Genomic DNA, 22,139 nt, shown 5'->3' on the forward strand with positions numbered 1-22,139 from the left:
CTATCATCAAAATCAAACAAGGTCTATCTACCTGATGGTTCCTATACTCATGTCTCCCATATTGAAAAATCTGCTATTACAGATTTCTTACAGTTAAAAGATGTACTTTGCATCCACATTTCATATACAATCTTTTATGCATTTCAAAGTTGACTAAGGATCTTCACTGTTGTGCCTCTTTCTATCCTGAATTTTTTGTCTTACAGGATCTCTGTACTGGAAAACTGAGGGGGGTTGGTAAGGAATAGAGAAGCTTCTACATCCTTGATCCATCCACCTCACAGTCTCAGACAACTGCCTACAATCAGAGATTTGCTCCTTCAGTTTCTAGTTCTGTATCAATCACTACTGCTGCACCAACTCCATCCGTTGCTATCTTTACTCCATGGCATGAAAGATTAGGACATGCACCTATCCCAATTCTACAACAAATTCATTCAATAAAGCATCAGATCTTACACAAAGATGCTCCTACTTGTCCTGTATGAGCTTTATCTAGACAGACTAGGATAACATTTTCCCTATAGTACTAAGAAAACTGTATCCCCTTTCCACATTGTGCATATGGATGTATGGGGACCACATAAACAGTGTACTTACAATGGATATAAATATTTCCTTACAATTGTTGATGATTTTTACTAGAATGACTTGGATTTTTTTTTATGAAACTCAAAAGTGACTCTATTCTTTACATCAAGAGCTTTATCACTATGGTGTATATACAGTTTTCCATTTCCGTCAAGATAGTTAAAACTGATAATGGTCTTGAATTTTTCAATAACCAATGCTCACAATTATTGACTTCCTTGGGTATAGTTCACCAGAGTACTTGTGTCCACACCCCTCAGCAAAATGGCATAGCTGAAAGAAAGCATAGACATCTCCTTGAGATGGCCACAACCCTTAGATTTTAATTTTATACCCCACTAAAATTTTTGGGGGATTGTGTCCTTACTTCAGCCTACCTGATAAATAGGATGTCTTCCTCAGTATTGTCTGGCAAATCACCTTATGAAATGCTCCATGGTCATGGCCTCCTCATTAACACACCTTAAAGTCTTTGGCTGTCTATGTTATGCCACTAAATCACATTATAGAGATAAGTTTTCTTCATCCCTGGTGTCTTCCTGGGATACTCCAGTACACAAAAAGGGTACAAAATTCTTGATATTTCCTCTGGAACCTTCACAGTCTACAGAGATGTAGTGTCGAGAGAACTAACTTTCCCTTTCAAATATCCTAAGCACACTTTTCTTCATTCAATATCCACCACCTCTACATTTCCTGGTCTATCAGATACTCATCTGTTTGATGACACTTTCCATTCATCTAGCCCAAATGACTACTCACCTACTTCCTCCTCTATCATTCCTCCTTCTGATCTTATTGCTCCTGACATTGCTCCTTCCAGTCCTTCTACTTCCTTGTCCTCACCTAGCTTGCTCACTCTCTCTGCTCCTCTGCTATCTTCCTCGTCCTTACCACCTGATCAACCTACCCAACCTACTAGATAATCCTCTAGACCCTCTAAGCCACCACTTTAGCTAGCTGACTATCATCACACCTCTACATCCAAGACTCTTTCTCCCTATCTTATTGCTCATTCAGTGTCCTATAATCACTTGTCCCTTACTTATAGAGCTTTCCTCAGTCCTTCTTCTTCCATTCCTGAACCTACTTCTTTTTCCCAAGCAGTCTAGGATAAGCTTTGGGTCCAAGCTATGAAACTTGAAATACAGGTTCTCAATGACAACAAGACCTGGGAGATAGTTGACTTACCTACAAGCAAGACTCTTATAGGTTGTAAGAGGGTTTATAAGGTCAAGTATAAGGCAGATGGGTCAGTAGAGAGGTATAAAGCTAGGCTACTGGCTAAGGGTTTTACACAAAAAGAGGGTTTGGACTTTCATGATACCTTTTCCCCAGTTGTGAAAATGGTCACTGTTAGATCTGTAATTTCTTTGGCTGCTGAACAATCTTAGCCTTTGTGCCAAATAGATGTCTATAATGCTTTTTTGCAGGGAGATCTTATAGAAGAGGTGTACATGACCTTGCCACAAGGTTTTTCGCCAAGGGGAGACTAAGGTTTGCAGGCTACATAAATCACTGTATGGCTTAAAACAGGCAAGCAGGCAATGGAATCTTAAGCTTACCTCAGCTCTCATTAGTTTTGGCTATGCTCAAAGCAAACTGGATTATTCTCTGTGTTGACACCCGATTTTGGCCCGCCTTTCTTCCGATTTATTTCTTCGAGCTTTTAAATTGGTAATAAATCAAATACTGTAGCTTTTACCATTTTTACCTGTTATTATTATTATTATTATTAGTACTATTATTACTACTACTACTAATATAATTATTATTACTATTATTATTATTATTATTATTATTATTAGTACTATTATTATTATTATTATTATTATTATTATTATTATTATTATTATTATTATTATTATTATTATTATTACTACTACTACTATTATTGTTATTATTATCGTCATTTTTGTATCTCGCTTTAACATTTTAATCGTCTTTCGCAAAAGGGCATTACATTTATTATATGTAATTAAACGATTACGTTGACTTTCTTTTAAACTTTATAAATATTTTTTATTTGAGTACTAATAAATATATTTTTTATATTAAGTAATATTTTAGCATGCGTTAATATATAATCAACTAAAGAGCATCTTTCATTTCAATTAAGAAGCCCCAAAGAAATATAAGGAAGAAGGTAATTTCAGTCCAAGGTCATAAGACTTCATATTAGCCCAACTATATGATTTCTTATCTCAGCTTCAGCCAATTTAAAGACCAAAGCAGCCCAAATGAAACTCATGGTCCAATTTCCAAACTTAAAGCCCAAAACCCGTCAGCCCCTTTAGAATATTTCCAAAATACTAGGGTTCCTTAACATCCCTATCAGCAGCCGTACACCCCTATTTTTTTCCATTTCCATTTCTACACAAGACTCCATTACCTTACAACCAACCATGGACAGACCTTGTCCGAGCTATTTCTGTGCAAGAATTATATCTCTCCACGTTTGAGTTAGCCCGCCTCAACGTCTCTTTCCAGTTCCATGCTTCAAGACGCGCTATAATCTTCAAAGACCATAAGTGGTCGAACCATTTTCGTGTAATGGCTAAGTCAAATCACGTGAAGATCTGTTCAAAACACTTTCAATGTTCGGATTTAAACAGTTCCGTTTGACTCGATTTCAAACATTAGATAATTCAAATCCCGCCCTAAACTTTGAATCCTAACAAACCCTAATTTGTATCTATAAATACTAGCATTTGGATTCCATTTTGGACCAAGTTTTTGAACCGCCCCCTTTACCCCTGGAAGGTTTTTTTTATTAGCTGCCGCCCACACCCTTAGAACGTTACTGCTCCTCTCTCTTATCAAACTTAATTGTCTAGCTTTATTTGTCTCTGTTAAGTTCCAGATATCACAAAGGCTTCGCATTTAATTCATTATATAAGTTCTGACACTTTTCAGGAGTAAGGAGTACATCTAAGACCCCTGCCCTGCACCCGCAAAAGATACACTTTGAAGCAAATGGAGTCTTAATTCGGGACTCTCTCAAAATGTAGTCTTAGAACGAGACTCAGCGTTATTGCTATACTCGTGCATGGAGTCGACACATCTCATATTCTTTGACCACATCAGTCAGCGAAAACAAGCGAAATCGCTTGAGGCCGCCTATAACATCTTTATTCTTTTCCTTTTTCCCCTTTCCTTCACATTCTATTTGTTTCGTCTTGCTTTTATGATTGCTAATTTACTTGTATTTGGATATATTGATTTATAGATAATAGTTTTATCATTTAGGATTACCCTGTAAACATTAAGTACTTATTTTATCATGTAGAATGCAAAACCGATCTTCATAAAGATTTTATTATTAAAATAAGAAATGGTTTTATTGGGATACTTATTAACTCGGCCTTTTTTTATAATTTTGAAGCAGCTGTTTTTTGCTTAATAGATAAAGTGCACAATTTGAACTTGTGTATACCTCAAATCTTATTTTACTCTTTTGCTGAAAAATGTAGCCTGGGAGCAAGTGGATTAAAATTTCCGTTTTCAGTGTTTGGGATATTTTTAAAAGGAGGAGAACTGATTTGGAGAATTTGCCATGTTATAAGCCAATAATTTGTTTTCAAAATCAGATTGACTCCATAACATTTTTAAATTGCTCAAATAATTGTTTTAGAAACCATGAATGCTCAAATCATTTTGCATCTTTTTGACCATCTGAAAGTCTTTGGACTTGTAAAGGTTTTTTCACGTTTTGATCTTCCGTTGAACTTCGAATTTTGCTATTGTTATTCATATAATAAATATTATAACTTGTTTTCCTCAAAAGATATTTCCTTAACATTTTTACACTAGAATAATTAACCTAAGTTTGGCCGGTTAACCGTAGTTAGTTGATCTTAAAGGATGCTTAACCCCTTCCTTTTAGGATAACTAAGAACCCTTATCTAGAATCACATTAGTTAAGTAGATTATTAATCGGAGTTAATTTTTAGCATTTACTTAGTTAAAATAGATGTCCTTATTCTCCTTTAAAATAATTAGGTGGCAACTCCTTTAGTTAAATAATTTAGGAATCACCAATATGTTGTACTCCGCTTTGACCCGGTTAAAATGGGATATAACACTTTGTTTACCTAAACAACTGATTGTGGAATGATCATCATCTTAGTCTATGTAGATGACCTACTGATTACAGGTAGTAGTACATCTTTAATCCAAGAGGCAAACGATACACTGAATCATAACTTCAAGATGAAGGATCTAGGTACTTTGAGATATTTTTTGGGCATTGAATTTGCTAGATCAACAAAGGGAATGAACCAAAGAAAGTATGCTTTGTAGTTAATATCTGAATGTGGTTTAGGGGGAGCAAGGCCAGCATCCACTCCATTAGAACAAAATCAGAAGCTCACCAGTGCTGAGTATGACAGACTTACTGAGACACATGGTGATGAAGTGCTAGGGGACAAGACTGGATATTAGAGATTAGTTGGTAAGCTTTTGTATCTGGCAGTTACAAGACCAGACATTTCATTTACAGTATAATTTTTGTGTCAATTCATGCATGAACCAAAAGAATCATATTGGGAAGCAGCCCTCCATGTGGTTAGATACATCAGGGGACAACCAGGTCTTGGACTTCTCATGAGCAGTAGAAACTCAAAGAGTGTTGTAGCTCATTGTGATGCAAACTGGACATCATGCTCTAGGTGACTCATTAATTTCATGGAAGTAAAAAAAACAGTCCGCAGTATCTAAAAGTACAATAGAGGTAGAATATAAGAGTATGGCAGGAATTAAGGGTACATATTGATCAGCCTATGCATCTTTTCTATGACAACAGGGCAGCACTACAAATAGCATCCAATCCAACGTACCATGAGAGAACAAAGCACATTGAGATTGATTGCAACTTTATCAGAGAAAAAAAATCCAACAAGGGCTTATTGGAACAAGTCATGTCAACACTAGAGAACAATCAGCAGGCATACTACCAAAGTGTCTTGGAAGACAACAACATGACTACCTGGTAATGAAACTAGAGGGGGAGTCTGTGCTCTATATGGTTTAATAAATTAATTATGGTCTCTACTATAGAGCTTACATATAATTGTTAAGTATGTGGGCTTAATCGATTGCAGGAGTTGCAGGGGTGGCAGCCCCTACGATGGAGGAAGCAAGGGCCCGAAGGGTGAAACATGAATATGATAGCTCAACGAGATAAAAGGAGGGGATGGTAGTAAAAGGTTTCCAACAGAAAGGAAGGTATCGATTTCACTGAGATTTTCTCCCTTGTGGTTAAACTGCATACTAATCGAGTTATGTTAAACATTGTTGTTGCATAAGATTTACAGTTAGAGCAGTTACATGTAAAGACAGTCTTTCTCCGATCCATAGAGATCTAGAAGAATATCTATAGATGAAGCAACATGAATATGAAGATAATCAGAACTCCATGTATGAGTTCTATGTAGAAACTAGAAATGAGAGAAGAAGGTGATCGAGAAGAAGTAGAACATATTAGTGATGAAGAAAAGAATTAGATGACCTTCATTGAGTCTGAACCTTTCCTTGTTGGATTTTCTCCCTAATGAAGTGACAGTCAATCTCTATGTGTTTTGTCCTCATGGTACACTGGATTGGAAGCAATTTGAATTGCTGATTTACTGTTACTATAGATAGTAACAGGAAGTTTAATCTCAACCTCTAATTCAGTCAACAATTCTAGCAGCTATGTAAGTTTTGATAATGCAGAAGCCATGCTCCTGTATTCTGCTTCTGCAGAGCTTCTAGAGATAGTTGTCTGCTTTTTTGACTTCCATTAAACGAGTGATTCACCTAGCTTGATTAGAAACCCTGAGACTGATCTTCTAGTGCGAGTGCAGCCTGCCCAATCAACATCACAGTATACCCTCATAGTTTGAATAGGTTTGCTTAACATAAGAATCCCTTGGCCAGGCTGAGCCTTGATATATCTAACAATCCTTAGTGCAGCTTCCATGTGAGATTTCTTAGGTTGTTGTAAATATTGACTTAATGTCTGAACTGCAAATTCAATATCTAGTCTAGTAACAGTTAAATATAGTAACTTCCCTATGTGCCTTTGATGTGAACATATATCTATCAGCAATGGATCTTCAGTGCTCTTGATCTTTCCATGATCTCCATGCTCCTTCACATAATCATCATACTCTTTTGTTGTTAACTTCATATTTGTATCAATTAGAGTACAAGCTGGTTTAGAAGCTGCTATTCCAAGTTCTGAGATCAATTCTAAAAAGTACTTCTTTGATGCATTAAGATTCCTTCTTTGGACCTGGCAAACGCTATGCCAAGAAAATACTTTCAACTCTCCTAGATCTTTCATCATGAACACCTGTTGTAAGGCAGCTTTTCTTCTTGAATCTGAGCTAAACTATCACTAGTTACTAGAATATCATCAACATAGACCAATATAATGATAGTTCCTTATTTCTTTTTCTTCACAAAGAGTGAATGGTCATTTTGATTTTGCACAAACTAAAACTTCACTAAAGCCTGTTGACACCCAATTTTGTTCCTTCCTCCCCAAAATACTTATTTATGCTTCTAATATTTTTGGCAATTTAAGAAATAATTATTTATATTTCACCATAATTATTAGCTTTTACCGGCGTTTCATTATTCCATTGCAGTCACTAGCTGTCATTATTTTTATAACTACTACCACTATTATCCTTACCCTTATTGTTACTATTATTATTATTATTATTATTATTATTTCGTTATTATTATTATTATTATTACCAGTATTATTACAATTCGCATTATAATCATTTCAACATTTTTTACCATTCTATGCACACGCATCGCATTTATTTTCGCGCAATTAAATAATAGCATTTATTTACTGTTGAACTTTTAAAATATTATCGCACGGTTATTACGACGTCTTATAATTTTATCTGAGCACTAATAATTACATATTTTATATTAGGTGATATTTTAGCACACATTAGTGTATAGTTAATTAAAATGGGTCTTTTATTTAAATTTAGAAGCCCAAATTAGTTCTTTCATCAGCCAAATTATTAGTCCAAATCCAAACCCAATTAACCACCAATATTTTTCGTATTAGCCCAAAATGACCCAGCCTACCTTTGTAATTCGCTCAACCCACTATTCATCTACCCGACCCAGCCCCCTATTCATCTACCCGACCAGCCCACATTTTACTCACCAACCCAGTTCATTAATCTCTTGACCCGGTGACCCGACCCGTGTCATTTAACAAAAACGAACAACTAGGTCTTCATCGTTTTCATCTGCCGCACTTCCTCTTCTCTCTCTCTCTCTCTCTCTCTCTCTTCACCCTCTCTCTCCCTTTCCGATGAAAACAGCAAAATCGCAGACCTATTTCGTCTTCCCCAGACCGTGCATGGTTGATTTGGGAAAGGAAATTAATGCCCTGTACTCCCTCATCAGTGTTTTCAACCGTTGACGAGTTTAGATTTTGTTTGCTTCCTTTCTCCTCTGCTTCGATCTGAAACCATTTTAATGGATTTCGTCGATTAGTGAGGTAAAAAATTGTTTCTTTATCAGCTGCTTTTTCATTTTCGAGTACGAAAATTTTAATTGTTTTTGTCTACTTCTCCCTTGGTTTTGATCGATGACAGAAAGACTATAACGTTGTATTTGAACAAAATTGACTTAGAATCCCGCCCAAATTTTAAACCCTAGAAAACTCTGATATCCTCCTATAAATAATGGCTTGGGAGGTCAGTTAAGGGAGAGTTCTTTAATCGCGGAAATTCCCCTAAAATTAGAGTTCTTTTTAGCCGCCGTGAATACCCTAAAGAAAAGTCTTTTCAGCCGCACAAAACTTCTTAAAATTATAGTTCTTGAATCGCCAAATTTCCTCGAAAAATACAAGTCTTTAACTGTTCGAGTTCCCCTTTTAAAATATTAGCTCTTAATTTTCTTGATATCGTCTCAAATACTAAATCCTTTTCTGTTTTGCCTTTGGTATTTGTTCGGGTCTGAGTGTGTACAAACTCGGGATTGGTGGTGTTTCGAGGTAGATTGGAAACCCCGCACCCACTTCGCTGCACCCGAAGAAGGTAAACTTTCCTCCTTTTTGCATAATGCCTTTAAGTTAGTGTTTATGTTCGTATGTTTGATATTTGGTTGTGTTTGTTTAGATTAGTCTACAATTAGTCTTAATAAGTCTGCTTTAGGTCTAATTATTGTTGTTAAGTTGTTGGTTGTTGATTATTGTATGGATTAATTGGGTTATTTGATGTTAAGGTTAGTCCATATGAGTATGCCTAATTAGTTTTTTTTGGGCAAATATAGTTAAGTTTGGAACCCCTAGAAATTGCTAAATGCTAACAATATTTGTCCAATCATAACTAGTTTAGTCATCTGCTATTTGTTTTAAGTAGTTGGTCAATCTGTTAGTTTTTCATGAAATCAATTAGTTAATTGTTGGTGTGTGCGCAGACTTGTTTAGTTTGAATATTGCTTGACCATGTGTTTATAGATGCTGTCTAGTACCTTATTTGAATGATGTTCATGTTTAGTTTATCTTAAGCATGTATTCTCATGTAACTCAGTCATACTTAAACCACTAATTTTCTCACATACCTACTGGTTTTGAGCATAAGTTTGCCTGTATATTTAGCTGTTGTCACTTGTTGTACTATATGTTTATTAACATGATCATATGGTTCATCATTTGTTGGTTCATTAGTATGTTTAGTCTGATCAATGATTCAAGTATGAGTTAGTGGTTACTAGGCTTATGAAACTGAAATGAAAGAAAGTCTGCACTAATTCTTCATGTAGGAATTCTGTCTACTTTGTCCCTTATGTTCCTGTCTAAACTATTAATAAGGTAAACATCTAGCTTAAATATTCTTTGCTCTGAAACCAGTAGTTCTAGTACCTTTTTTTATTAATATCAGAAACTTTATTTTGAGTCAAGTAGAATTCTGGGAACCATCTCACATACGGATTATAGTCAGCCCTTCATAAGATTTAAGTAATAGTAATGATATTGCTGCTTTCCTCTGCTCTTTTTCTGTCATTTTCCTGCCTCTGTTCAGTGATCTTTTCGCCTTTAATTAGCTCAGCTTGCTCCTCTAATCTGTTATGTGCTCTGTTAAAACCCCTTTAAGTAAAATTCTCGGGAAGCATGTATTTTCAAATCATGAAATAATCCTGTTTTAACTATTGGTGTTTCTTTGACTTTAGTTGTATGTGTTCTGAAGACTGAATCTAATGTTCAAGTGATAGTTTAAGCTGTCTAAAACCAGTTAGTTGTCGTAGTAGAGTCTCGCTCAACTTTCATTGTGAGACTCTTCCCTTCCTCAATAGACTTGAGAGAATCACCTCTATTTGTCTGAAGCACAGGTCACGTTTTGTCTTAAAAAAGGAAGGGGGGGGGGGGGGATAAAATCCATTTTTCATATTCCAACGTGCTTAAAAGAGTTAAACTCAGTTTGTTCTTCTCTTATACTTGAGTGTATAGTTAGGCAGTTTGTTTCAGTTATAACAGCAAGTTGATATTTGATTTGGTTCTCTTAAAAATCCCTTAAACTTGCTACGCCACTGTTTGAACCATGTCAAAGTTTTCACTAGATGAGGCCGTATGATATCTTTATATTAAGACATAAAATGTGATACATCGTATTCTTTTAAGTGTAAGCTAAGTACCAGTTACCAACTCAACCCTTCCCCTAAAGCAGTGGGTTTAAATTGTTTCTTTCACTAGTGTAAAGTTTCTAATTTGAATGCTATTACTTTACTTTGTTTCTTTGCTGGGCTGCAAAGGCTCAATAACGCATATGTGCGCACCACTGTTATCTTTTATGAATTATATGCATGTATACACGAAGTATACTTAATGTGTATATACATCACTTGTGTGTTGAGTTTGCTCTATTAATTTGGCATGTCAAGGTCCTGCTTTTATTTATTATTTACGTGATGTTTTATTTTGTTTCGGCTGTTGCTTTTCTTTTTTTTTCATTTGAAGTATAGGTTTTTGAAGTATACTAATCCTTTTTTTTATGCATGACCCTCGTGTACGAGTCCAAGGGACTCTCCTTCTCCCGTATTCGGTGTTGGGCTAAAAGCCCAACGCAATCTCTCTCCCGTGTCAACCCATCCGCAGCAAAATTAAAAAAAAAAGATTTCTGGGCTAAGCCCAACAGCAGCAGCCAATCCGCAGCAATATATAAAGGAAATTTACTGGGCCAAAGCCCAATAGCAAACAGATTGCAGCAGTCCTAAAAAATGGGCTGAGCCCATTTAATTTTATTTACGCCTCTACTTTGTTTTTGCGTATTTAATTTGTATTATTCGACTAACCCGTTACTTTGTTTTGTTTTCTTAACTTAGATGAATTATAGGGAATTAGTGTGGATAGTTTTAGTAGTAATGGGTAGTTAATTTAAGGGAAACTAATAGTTAATTCTATAAGATTTCATTCTCTCTTTCTTTTTGTTAAATTATTCATAGTATCTACAATATTTATTTTCATTAGAATAATTGATTTTCAAAATAGCATGACTACATAATTTGAGCTAGAGGAATCATGATTTATTCTTACTATCTTAGAAAATTAAAAACGTCACTAATATGCAAATATGAACTCAAGTATGTTTTATAAACATTGTTTTCAAGATTTATCCAATTATACATATTTTTAGTCGAATATAAGTTAATAAAAAAAGAAAGAAAACTCACTTCCTTTTGCATCTTATTTATAAAAATAAGTCTAGATTTTTCTACATCACCATATTCATATAAGATAATTTTATTCAAAGTTCAAATGTGCTAAAAGCTATTACTTATATGCAAACTATTATATTTTCTACAAGTCTCATTTTAAATCGTGTTATCATATTTTCATTTAAGGTCTTGGCAACATTTATAAGTCTTATTTTAAATAGCATTTAAAGTCTTCTTTTATACAAATCATTATATTCTTCTACAAAATTCTATCTTAAATAGCATTATTGTATTTCTATTTAAAGTCTTAACAACATTTATAAGTATTATTTTGTAACGACCCATTTGGTCGTTTAGCACTTTTGGTCTCATTTTCGTTAAAATACACTTTCGTATTTTTAAAAGGTATTTTTGACTTGCGGAGTGGGTGCACGGCGATTTAATTGATGGGTAATTCTTGAAATATATTTATTTAATGTATGTGAATAGCTACTTACAGGAATATGAGTTTCACAAGGTCTAAGTTGGTAAATAAAGTAATTGACGGAATGAACTTTATACAAATAGTTAAGTGCATCGGTAAATTTATAGAAATTATAGGGATAAGTTATTGGGCTTAACCCACTTCTCATGACCCATATATCTTAGTGACATAGGGTATCAAATAATTTATTAATTCTGGCATGAAAAAAAAAAGGGAGAGGAACACTTTTGACACAACAAAGTGACGGCAATAACTGAAGGGTCAGTTTCTTCGTGACTAAGACCTTGCGAAAACAACAGGTAATCTCTTTTACATTTGGTCCTTTCACTTAAATAAAGGCTTAATGATTATTCACAATCGATGAACATGATGAGTACTACTATTTGAGTTGTGAGATAGAGAAATGGCTACAATTGAATTGACTGTACGGGAGTGATTTGGCAAATGAAAGGGGTAATAATGGGGCTATCATTAGGTAATCATTCGAACATTATTAATGTTGTGTGGAAGGGATAGGATTTTAGGGGTAGCTACATGCTTTTTTTTTCCATTACGTACTTGAATGGTGGGAACTACTTTATTTATGATGATATAATGTTTACAAAATTATGTGTGGGCTAATGATAATCTAATGATGACTAATCATTGGGCAATGATGATAAGACTAATGGTTAAATTGTTTCTGCAAATTTGCTACGTAATTGAAGTTACAGTTTTGTAACTTAGGCTACAGTTATTGGAATTTCCTTTCCACGTATTATCATGATTGCACTTCAATTCAAATACATAGGGTATATATTTTGGTATTGAATTATATGAATACCTTCGAATTCATGGTATTTGAATTGTGGAAAGTTAGATTTTTGTCCGAAGTTAAGCTATTAGAGTAATTAAAGGTTTCGAGTCCTAGTCCTAAGAAAGGAGAATTAACGATTTGAGAGTTCATTTATGGATGAAATTGACCAATTTTAAAAATATATGATCCTTAGATAATGGGTGAAATTATTTTTCAATAAAATTTCAATCTTGCCCTTGTGGGCCCAAGGCCACTTTTAGGGGTGCATTTTTGGGTTTCGAATATAAATATAGCAATATGGGTGTCCTTAGATTCATATTCTAACGTAGATTGCATATTTTATAGATTTTGATCGTTCAGAAGCTCTACGCAAAGGGAAGACATTAGTTTGATTGTTCGTGGCACCTGTTCGGCATTGAGGTAGGTTACGGTCTACTTTAGTTAGACTCTGATTAGAGAATCGTATGTAGTTGTAGAAAGTGATGGGGACAGCATGATAGGCCTTCGGGCATGAAGTGGAGGTGAATTCCAATTAGGTGGGTTTTGTCAGCTGTTATGTGGGCTTGTCGCCAAATGTATTATTTTTGTGATTATCACTTGTTTGTATCTCCGTCACATACTAGTTCACTCATCACATGAAAAGGAATGGTAATATTGATAATTGAACAGTGGACAGTAATATGACTTGTACTTGTTGATTTATATTGTGATATTGTTGAGACTGATATCATGAATGGCATGCTTTCCATATTATTGTTGTGATGATTGGTGAGGTGAGTGATTGAGAGACTCCGAGGTCTTTGCCGGAGATGGAGAGTGACAGAGAGACTATGAGGTCCTTGCCGGAGATTGAGAGTGATTAATAACCTCCGAGGTTTCTGCTGGAGAGCACGAGTGGTACATGGACTTCGCGGGTCCCCCATGGGTCATGGCTTTGAGGCACTGCCCTTAGCATGTGTGTACGAGAGTGGAGCGAGAGAGGTGACTATTGCATTGCATTGCATTCATCCACTCATATATTTGACTGATTATTTGGTGAATTATATCAGTCTTGGTTGATTTCATGATTCCTTTACACTTTACTTGTATATGATACGTGACCATACCTGTTTGCTCTATGTGCTACTTGTTGGTTTCAACTTCTTCATGCGTTATCTAATCATTGTCGGCCTATGATGCTTACCGGTACAAGTGTTGTACTGATACTACTCTTGCTGCACTTTTGTTGAGTGCAGAGTACGATCCAGGTTCCAGTTCTACACCCCGTGGCTGATACGCGAGGGTGACATATTTCAGTCATTCAAGGTGAGCTACTTGGTCATCCGTGGCCCCTGAAGGATCTCCTCTATTTATTTCTGTTTTTGTATTCGACAGACAAAATGTAGCCTTCGGGTATTTTCAGACTTCTATTCCGTACAATGTTAGCGCTCTTGTACCCTTTGACCAGATTTTGGGGTTGTCGTGACATTTCTAGTTAGGATAAGTATTTAAGACTTGATAACTTATTCTTATTTAATTTTCCGCTTATTTAACTTGTTTTTAGTAATGTGGTCTGCCTACTCGGAGGGATATGTAGGTGCCACCACGACTCGCGTATTGGGTCGTGACATATTTTAAATAGCATTATTGTATTTTCCTTTAAAACCTTAGCAACATTTACAAACCATTTTCTTAAAATTTAAATGCCATATTTTACATCTTTAGCCTTAATTAATTAATCTAAGTTTGGACGGTAACCATAATTAATGGATTCTAAAGGATGCCTAACCCCTTCCCTTTAGGATAATCTAGAACCCTTACCTAGAATCACACTAATCAAGCAGATTATTAACGGAGGTTTAGTTAGGCTTTACCTTAGTTAATAAATTAGGTGTTCTAATTCACCATTAAACTAATTAGGTGGCGACTCCTTAAAATAAAATAAATAGGGATCACCAATATGTTGTACTCTTACTTTAACCCGTTTAAATGGGGTATAACAGAGTCTGTTTAAGTTTTGCATTCCATTGTCTAGGGGCTCGTTTCAGCCCATACAAGGACTTTGTGAGTCTCCATGCTTTGTCCCCCCCCCCCCCCCCCCCCCCCCCCCCCCCCCCCCCCCGGCTCACAAATCCTTGTGGAAGATCTATGTATATCTCATTATGTAAATCCCCTTGCAAGAATGCATTGTAGACATCCATCCATTTGGTGAATGTGCCAATTCTTAGAAGATGTTATTGATAGAACTGTTCTTACTGTCCCCATCTTTACAACAGAAGAAAAGGTTTCTTGATAATCAATCCTCTTTGTTCACTAAAGCCTTTAGCAACTAATCTTGTCTTGAATCTTTCTATATCTCCGGAAGCTTTATATTTGATCTTGCAGACCCAATTACACACTATAAGTGTTTTTCCTTCTGGTAGATTGGCAATTTCCCAAGTGTTGTTGCTCTGCAAAGCATCTATCTCAGCTTGCATAGCCTCCACCCACCTTGGGTCTTTAGTTGCTTCTTTATAAGTCTTTGGTTTTGAGATAGCAGACAAAGCAGTTAAGTAGCATTGATATTTAGTAGAGAGTTTGTCATAGGACATATAATTTGAAATTGCAAATAGTGTATCTTGATTTATAGAACTTAGAGAAACAAAATCCTTCATCCATATTTAGAGGATGCTTTCCCATTATGGAAGCTCTAGTTGGTACTATTGTTTGCATTTGTGGAACTGGTGCTGGTACTTGTTGTTGCACTTCTTGTTATTTCATTGCATGTGAGCCTGCATGTTCCTGTCTTATGTTACATGTCTCATTAGAAATATTAATATCCATAGTACAAGTAGGTGGATTAGTTGGAATTGGAGCATAAACAGGTTCGTCACAGGGTGGAACATCAATTTGTTTGAAGATTGGAGGATCAGATGTGTTTTGCCTAAAAGGAAATACTGATTCCTTGAACACTATATCTTTGTTAGGAAAACAGGATTTAGAAGTTAAGTTATACAAGATATATCCTTTTTGTACCTCTGAATATCCCATGAAAACTACAGTTCTAGTTCTGGCTTGCATTTTATCAGTTTGTTGAATAATTTTTGCATGACACATACATCATAATACTCTAAAGTGACTTATTGAAGGTTTCTTTTTATGCATTTTCTCGTAAGGTGATACACCAATTACAGAAGATGGCATCCTATTGATTATATACACAACAGTTTGAACAGAGTAACCCCAGAATTTTAATGAAATATTAGCCTGTAATCTCAAAGCTCTTGTAATTTCCAAAATGTGTCTACATTTCCTCTTAGCAACACCATTCTGCTGAGGGGAATATGCACATGTTCTTTGGTGAATAATAGCGGTGTTTTTTAACATTGTGCTGCAGATTTCATTTACAAATTCTGCACCATTATCAGTTCTGCATACTTTCACAGTTTTGTTATACTGTGTTTATACAAAATCTAAGAAATGTGGTAAAATGACACATACAACAGATTTCAGTTTCAACAAATAAATACAAGTCATTCTATTATAATAATCAACTATGGTTAGAAAACATTTGAAATCATCAATAGTAGGTATTTCATAAGGACCCCAAACATCAATGTGAACAATGTCAAAACATTCATTACTCTTAATACTACTTGCAGGAAAAGGAAGTCTTGTCTGTTTGTCACATGGACATACAATGCGTTTATTGATTATTTCAGAGATGCTATCCTTTGAACTAGCTAATATTTTGTGTAAGACAGATATGGACACATGTCCAAATCTCATATGCCATAGATTGATTAAATTCTTGACTGGTTTTAGCTGCTAGATTTACACCATAAGTAGTATGATCTCCAGATGATTGATTAAGTAGATAAAGCCCATCCTCGTGTCTACCAATCTCTTTCACCTCCCACTGGAGAGATCCTGAAATATACAGAAATCAGGATAAAACAAGGTTGCACACCTTAACTCTCTCTTGTAGCCTTAGAAATAGACATTAAGTTATACTTAAATTGTGGCAATACAAACACATTTTCTAAGGTACTTCTAGATGATATAGAGATTGAACCAGTGTGTGTAACCATATAGATGTCACTATTTGGTAAATATACAGGTTTTGGATTCTTATTCTTAGTGACAATTGACTTATCTGGCAGCTCTATACTGGACACCATATGATTAGTGGCACCAGTGTCAATAATCCATTGCACTACTCTAGCTAAAATAAGCATTATTTATACCTGTATGCTTACTAGTTATGTTACCTACGTGATTTTCAGATCCTGTTGTTGACACCTAATTTTGGCTCGACATGCTTAAAATTAACGTTTTGGGGGGCTCTGATTCGTTAAAGAGCGCGAAATACATTTTTACACATTTTTACATTTTCGACAATTTATTGATGATTATCCTTATTTTAGGAATTTTATCAATTTATTGTATTTTCCAAGAATCATTATTTTGCACATGTACAGAGTAATACTACCATTTTTCTGCAATTAATAATTGTTTCTTAATTTTATAGCAGTACATTTTTATATTTTATAATTACGTTATTATTTATATTTTATACTTACATTATTATTTATATTTTATACTTACATTATTATTTATACATGAATTAATTAACTATATTTTAGTACAGTCTGTCAGTACAGAGAAAATCGGAGCAATTAATTTTTAAACGCAGAACAAAAATTCGATCAAGTCAAGGTCTCGTCACCTTTTTAAAAGTTGACATTTGAGGTGACGGGTTGGGTTCTTGATCCATTGATTAATAAATTTTTAGACATTGGTTAAAAGAGTGAAATCTTCATTGGACAATAACCCAAGGATTGAAATAAGCATTGAGGGGACAAAGGGGTGCATTCTTTTATTTTTTGGACAAAAGAGGGGTTAATTTTTTTTTTCATCCTTTGTCTTCATCAACTACATATATTTACACACACACACACAACATAAACATTTCAGATCTTGCTCTAAACATTTTTCCCCCTCACTTCTCTCTCTACACGCCGCCGCCACCACGCCGGAGCTCGGAGCTCCGGCGACGCACCATGACCCCCCAACAACACCACGCAACCCTCTACTCCCTCCACCACACCTCTCTCCACTGCCAAGCCAACCCCGACGGACTCCCACCGTCGGAGCTCCGGCAGAAACCACAACCACAACCACACCACCACGCCACCCATCCCTCACTTTTCCCTTTCGTTCTCCTCCCATCACCACCCCTACTCCAAGCAGACCATGCCAGAGCAGCCAACAAACAGCCGACCAAACACCACCGCGCCACCACCAACGCGAAACCCCAGCCCTTTTCCTCTTTTCCCCGCTGCTCTCTCTTATCTCCCTTCGTTTTGACGCCACCAGCGAACAACCCACGCATAACCACTGCTAGCCTTCCCTTTCCCTTCTCTCTTTATTTTTTTTTCTCTCGCCCGGAGCTTCGCCGGAGATTGTTCTCCGACGACCATGGCTGCCCCGTTTTTTTACTACATTTTCCATCACTGCTGTTATTATATTAAATCACTGCTAGGTTTATTATTGTCTTTAATAATTTTGTGTTGCCTTAACTGTTTCGGAAAATCATTGGCGCTGTCTTTGCATTTGTCGGACGTATTCTGCGAGTTCATTTTTTTAGTTATTGCTGCTGTTGTAATATAGCTATGGATAATTTGCTATTGGTTTTGTACTACATTCATCCGTGTTATGTTGCATTCAGACTGATTTTACATTTTTCTTTTACTAAATAAATGTTGGCTTTGTGCCCGAAAAAAAAATACTTTTGGCGGTCAATGGTACTGTTAACTTTTTATCGCATTTAGTTAAATTCATTTGGGCGAATACTAAACCCAAGTGGCCGATGAAGAAATTTCCGTCGATTTCCAAGGCCTCCCATGTACAAAAGACGGGTTTTTTATTTTAAGTATATTCATTATTTCTTTAATTCATTCGATAGTTATTTATTCTCTTACTAACACTTTTACTAAGTGTTTATACAGGTACCCGGAGATACATCCCGGAGACGACACTCGGAAGGAACCCGAAGATTTCATCGAATCACTGTTTGTATTTACTTTCCGCATTTTTTTTATAACTGTACAAAACATAAACTCATAGTATAGTGGAAACATTATTTTTGAAATGACGGGTTGATATATTTATTTACTTGTCCCCTTGTTTGTTAAACTTAAAATAGTCATCGCTTTAGGCAAGACTTAGGCCGTCAATACTTTCATAACTAGATTAAATTGACTTGGTATAAATATTTTGTTAAATAAATTCACACTTTTGACGATTAGGAAAAAATACCAGTCCATCCTTTATTTTATATTCTTTATACACTCTTAATACAACTTACATATTATATTGTTTCGTGTATATTAATACATATCTTAATTAAGTTAAATTCACATTTTGACACTAGGCAAAGATTAAGTCTTCTATTCACAAATCTTTTATTCTTTAGAGGCATTACACATTTTCACTCATTTTTTATCCACAATCCCTTATACTTATTTTTTACCAATACTTTTTACAATTATTTTGCTCCTTATTCTCTTGATAGGATATTCATTAAACAAACACTCTTTTTAACTAAACGGTAGAAACAAGTCAAATAAATTTTGCTTTTCTGGATAATTTTGCTATATAAACTCTTTACACCAATGAATATTCGTAGATTATTTTTACATTCTTTATGGACTAATAGACCTAGTTATACAATTCTTTAGACATTTTATGTTCGATATACACTCTTTTATTCTTGAAAATACATTCTTTATTTATTTAATATCCATACATTCTTACATAGATGCACATTCTTTATATCCTTGATATATTTATTTCTTACATATTCTTACATTTGTTTTATATTCTTAATATAGTTACACATTCTTTACACTAACATATATATATACACTCTTTGTACTAACAGATATACTTTTATACTTACGAGGTACATTCTCTTTATTCTCTTTTACATATTTTTTTACTATACATTCTTTATGAATACTTGATACTTGATATAAATACATTTTTATACACTGTATATACTTAGTATATTATCACTTAGTGTAGCTTTTCATGAAGCCATAATATTTTGAAAACAGGTAATAATAATGATAAACAGATAGATAATCCCCCTCTAGTGTTCAGTTAAACTAAGTTTAAGGACTGTCTTCGGATAGGCTCTGAGGGATGCTTAATACCTTCCACTCGGGGTAAATAAAACCCTTATCTAGAATCTCATAGGTTTCGTGGACTAAAATGGAGTAGACACACAAATACATATAGGTTTCCTGATTTTCCTAAAAAAATAAAGTGGCGACTCTAACCCTTTTATACTAGTTAGAAGATCCGTGAAGTTGAAAACTATCTTGGACCCAATTCAAAATAGGGCGTAACACCTGTAACATTGATGATAGCTGAGAAGCAGTTACTCTTGTTTAGCATTTGAAGAATCTGTTCATATTGTTCTTTAGTAAACACGCATGCTCCAGGTTGGTTTCAATTTCCTTGTTGAATCCTTCCTTGATCAAACAACCCTTGATACATACTAGTGACATTAGCATATATCAACCCTTCATTGACCTGGTGACTAGATGGATTGTTGTTGTTGCTTACCCCACTTGAATTTTCAGTAAAAGTAGCATTATATGCAGCAGGACCTCCTAGTCCATGACTTGTACTAACCTTCCTTTTCTTGTAACTAGGAGGATAACTCACTATTTTGTAATAGTTTTCTTTTGTATGTCCCTTGATCTTGCACACTTCACACCAAAGATTGTAGTCTCTTTTATTCTTTTGACCAGAGTAATTACCAGCTCTAGAATACAATGCTGAGGGATCAAAGTGGTTCAAGTTCTGAGTTCCAATTTTGTGATACAAGTTTGACTGATCATATTGTCCTATTGAGTTCATAGTATTAGATGGCCCCGCCCCTAGTAAACTAGTAGACACAACACTTCTGGCCTTTTGACTTTCATCATTGATTATCATGGCATAAGCCTGATTAACTGATGGTAAAGGACTCATTAGCAAGATTTGGCTTCTAGGTTGGGTGTAAGAATCATTCAGTCCCAGTAAGAATTGATAGAGCTTCAATCTTTGTATGTAAATCACAAAGTCTCTAGACTTTTCACAATTACAGCCAGGAGAAGGAATAAGAGCCTCAAATTCATTCCACAAACTTTTAAGTCTGTTAAAGTACACAGATGCATAAGGTGTTCCTTGAGTTAGTGTTGCTATATCCTTATGGATACTAAATGTTCTTGAGCCATTAATTTCATCAAATCTTTCTTTTAATTCATCCCAAACTTCCCAAGCATTTACAGCATACATCGCTCCACTAATCAGATTACTAGCAAAAATATTCATGATTCAAGATAACACAATAGCTTTAACTCTATCCTCTTGATGCCAAAGTTCTTCTCTGAAACTTTCTTTCTTACAGGAACTATCTACCAGACCAAACTTATTCCTACCCAGTAGTGCTAATCTCACAGATCTAATCCATAGAACATAATTCTCACTGCCTGTTAACTGAAAAGAAATCAATGAAATTCCACTTACATCTGATGAAAATAAAGGGTGATTATGATCAATAGTCTGATTTGATCCAAGAACTGTTTGATTGCCAGATGCATTTTCATTTGTGGTATGATTGTTATTGTAACGACCCTTCCGGTCGTTATGGAAATTTAGGACTCAATTGGAAATTTCGAGGCCGCGGGTGGATTCATAGGGTGTCTTTTTATATGTATGCATGTTTTGTATTGTGTTTTAAGGCCTTAGATGAAATGTGGGGTGATAGGGGAAAAACTTGATAGAAAAATTTGTAATAGTTAGACTTCCGTACTTGTTTTAGTATTTCATGGCATGACTTAACCAGTTTACTTGATGCGTGAATGAGTAGAATCATTTGACTTGTTTAATACAAAATTAGACCTGAATGAATAGAGATCTTGTGTGTTGGTTCGCCCACTAGAATTTAGTTGGGTGCCAGTCATAGCGGGTTGGGTCGTGACAGTTATTGGCTTCTACTGGAACTCCATCACTTGCCATTCACTCAAGATTTTCACTTCCTTTTTTTTTTTTTTTTTTTTTTTTTTTTTCTTTTTTCAGGTATAAGAACCCTTTTGTTCTTGGTTCTTGAAAGAACTTCAACTGGTTTCGGAATTTACCAGTGCATAGAATGTGAAAGAAACTTAGAGAAATCTGAATCGAAGAACAATCAGTTCCCCTGCTCTGATACCATGAAGATAATCAGAACTACATGTATGAGTTTTGTGTAGAAACTAGAAATGAGAGAAGAAGGCGATCGAGAAGAAGTAGAATAGATTAGTGAGGAAGAAAAGAATTAGATGACTTTCATTGATTATGAAAATTGAATGATAAAACTTGTAACTTACAATGATATATATATATATATATATATATATATATCAGTAGAAATAGAAGACTAACTACTTCAATAACTACACTTCACAAATACAGTTATAACTAACTAATCCTAACTCAGTAACTAACTCATCCAGTTGTATTAACTAACTAATCCAGTCATATCAACTTGCTTCAACAGAATCATGTATCAATATTAATGTGCTAAAGAGCTTTGTATGT

At 35.1% G+C, this 22,139-nt stretch overlaps 1 long non-coding RNA gene across 7 annotated transcripts; it reads left to right on the forward strand.

Annotated features, from left to right (window-relative positions):
* The first annotated feature begins 2,944 nt into the window (after nt 1-2,944).
* LOC132632199 (uncharacterized) lies at nt 2,945-22,139 on the forward strand. 7 transcript variants are annotated; one of them, XR_009579282.1, is made up of 4 exons: nt 2,945-5,581; nt 5,694-12,968; nt 13,784-13,853; nt 15,683-22,139. It is a non-coding gene; the product is annotated as an uncharacterized LOC132632199 (long non-coding RNA). The 7 variants fall into 7 exon arrangements; XR_009579277.1 differs by lacking the exon at nt 15,683-22,139 and having other exon boundaries at nt 5,694-12,051; nt 12,894-12,968; nt 13,784-14,094; XR_009579279.1 differs by lacking the exon at nt 15,683-22,139 and having other exon boundaries at nt 2,945-5,261; nt 5,396-5,581; nt 13,784-14,094.

Source organism: Lycium barbarum, chromosome 3, assembly GCF_019175385.1.
Source record: "Lycium barbarum isolate Lr01 chromosome 3, ASM1917538v2, whole genome shotgun sequence".
NCBI classification, from domain to species: domain Eukaryota; kingdom Viridiplantae; phylum Streptophyta; class Magnoliopsida; order Solanales; family Solanaceae; genus Lycium; species Lycium barbarum.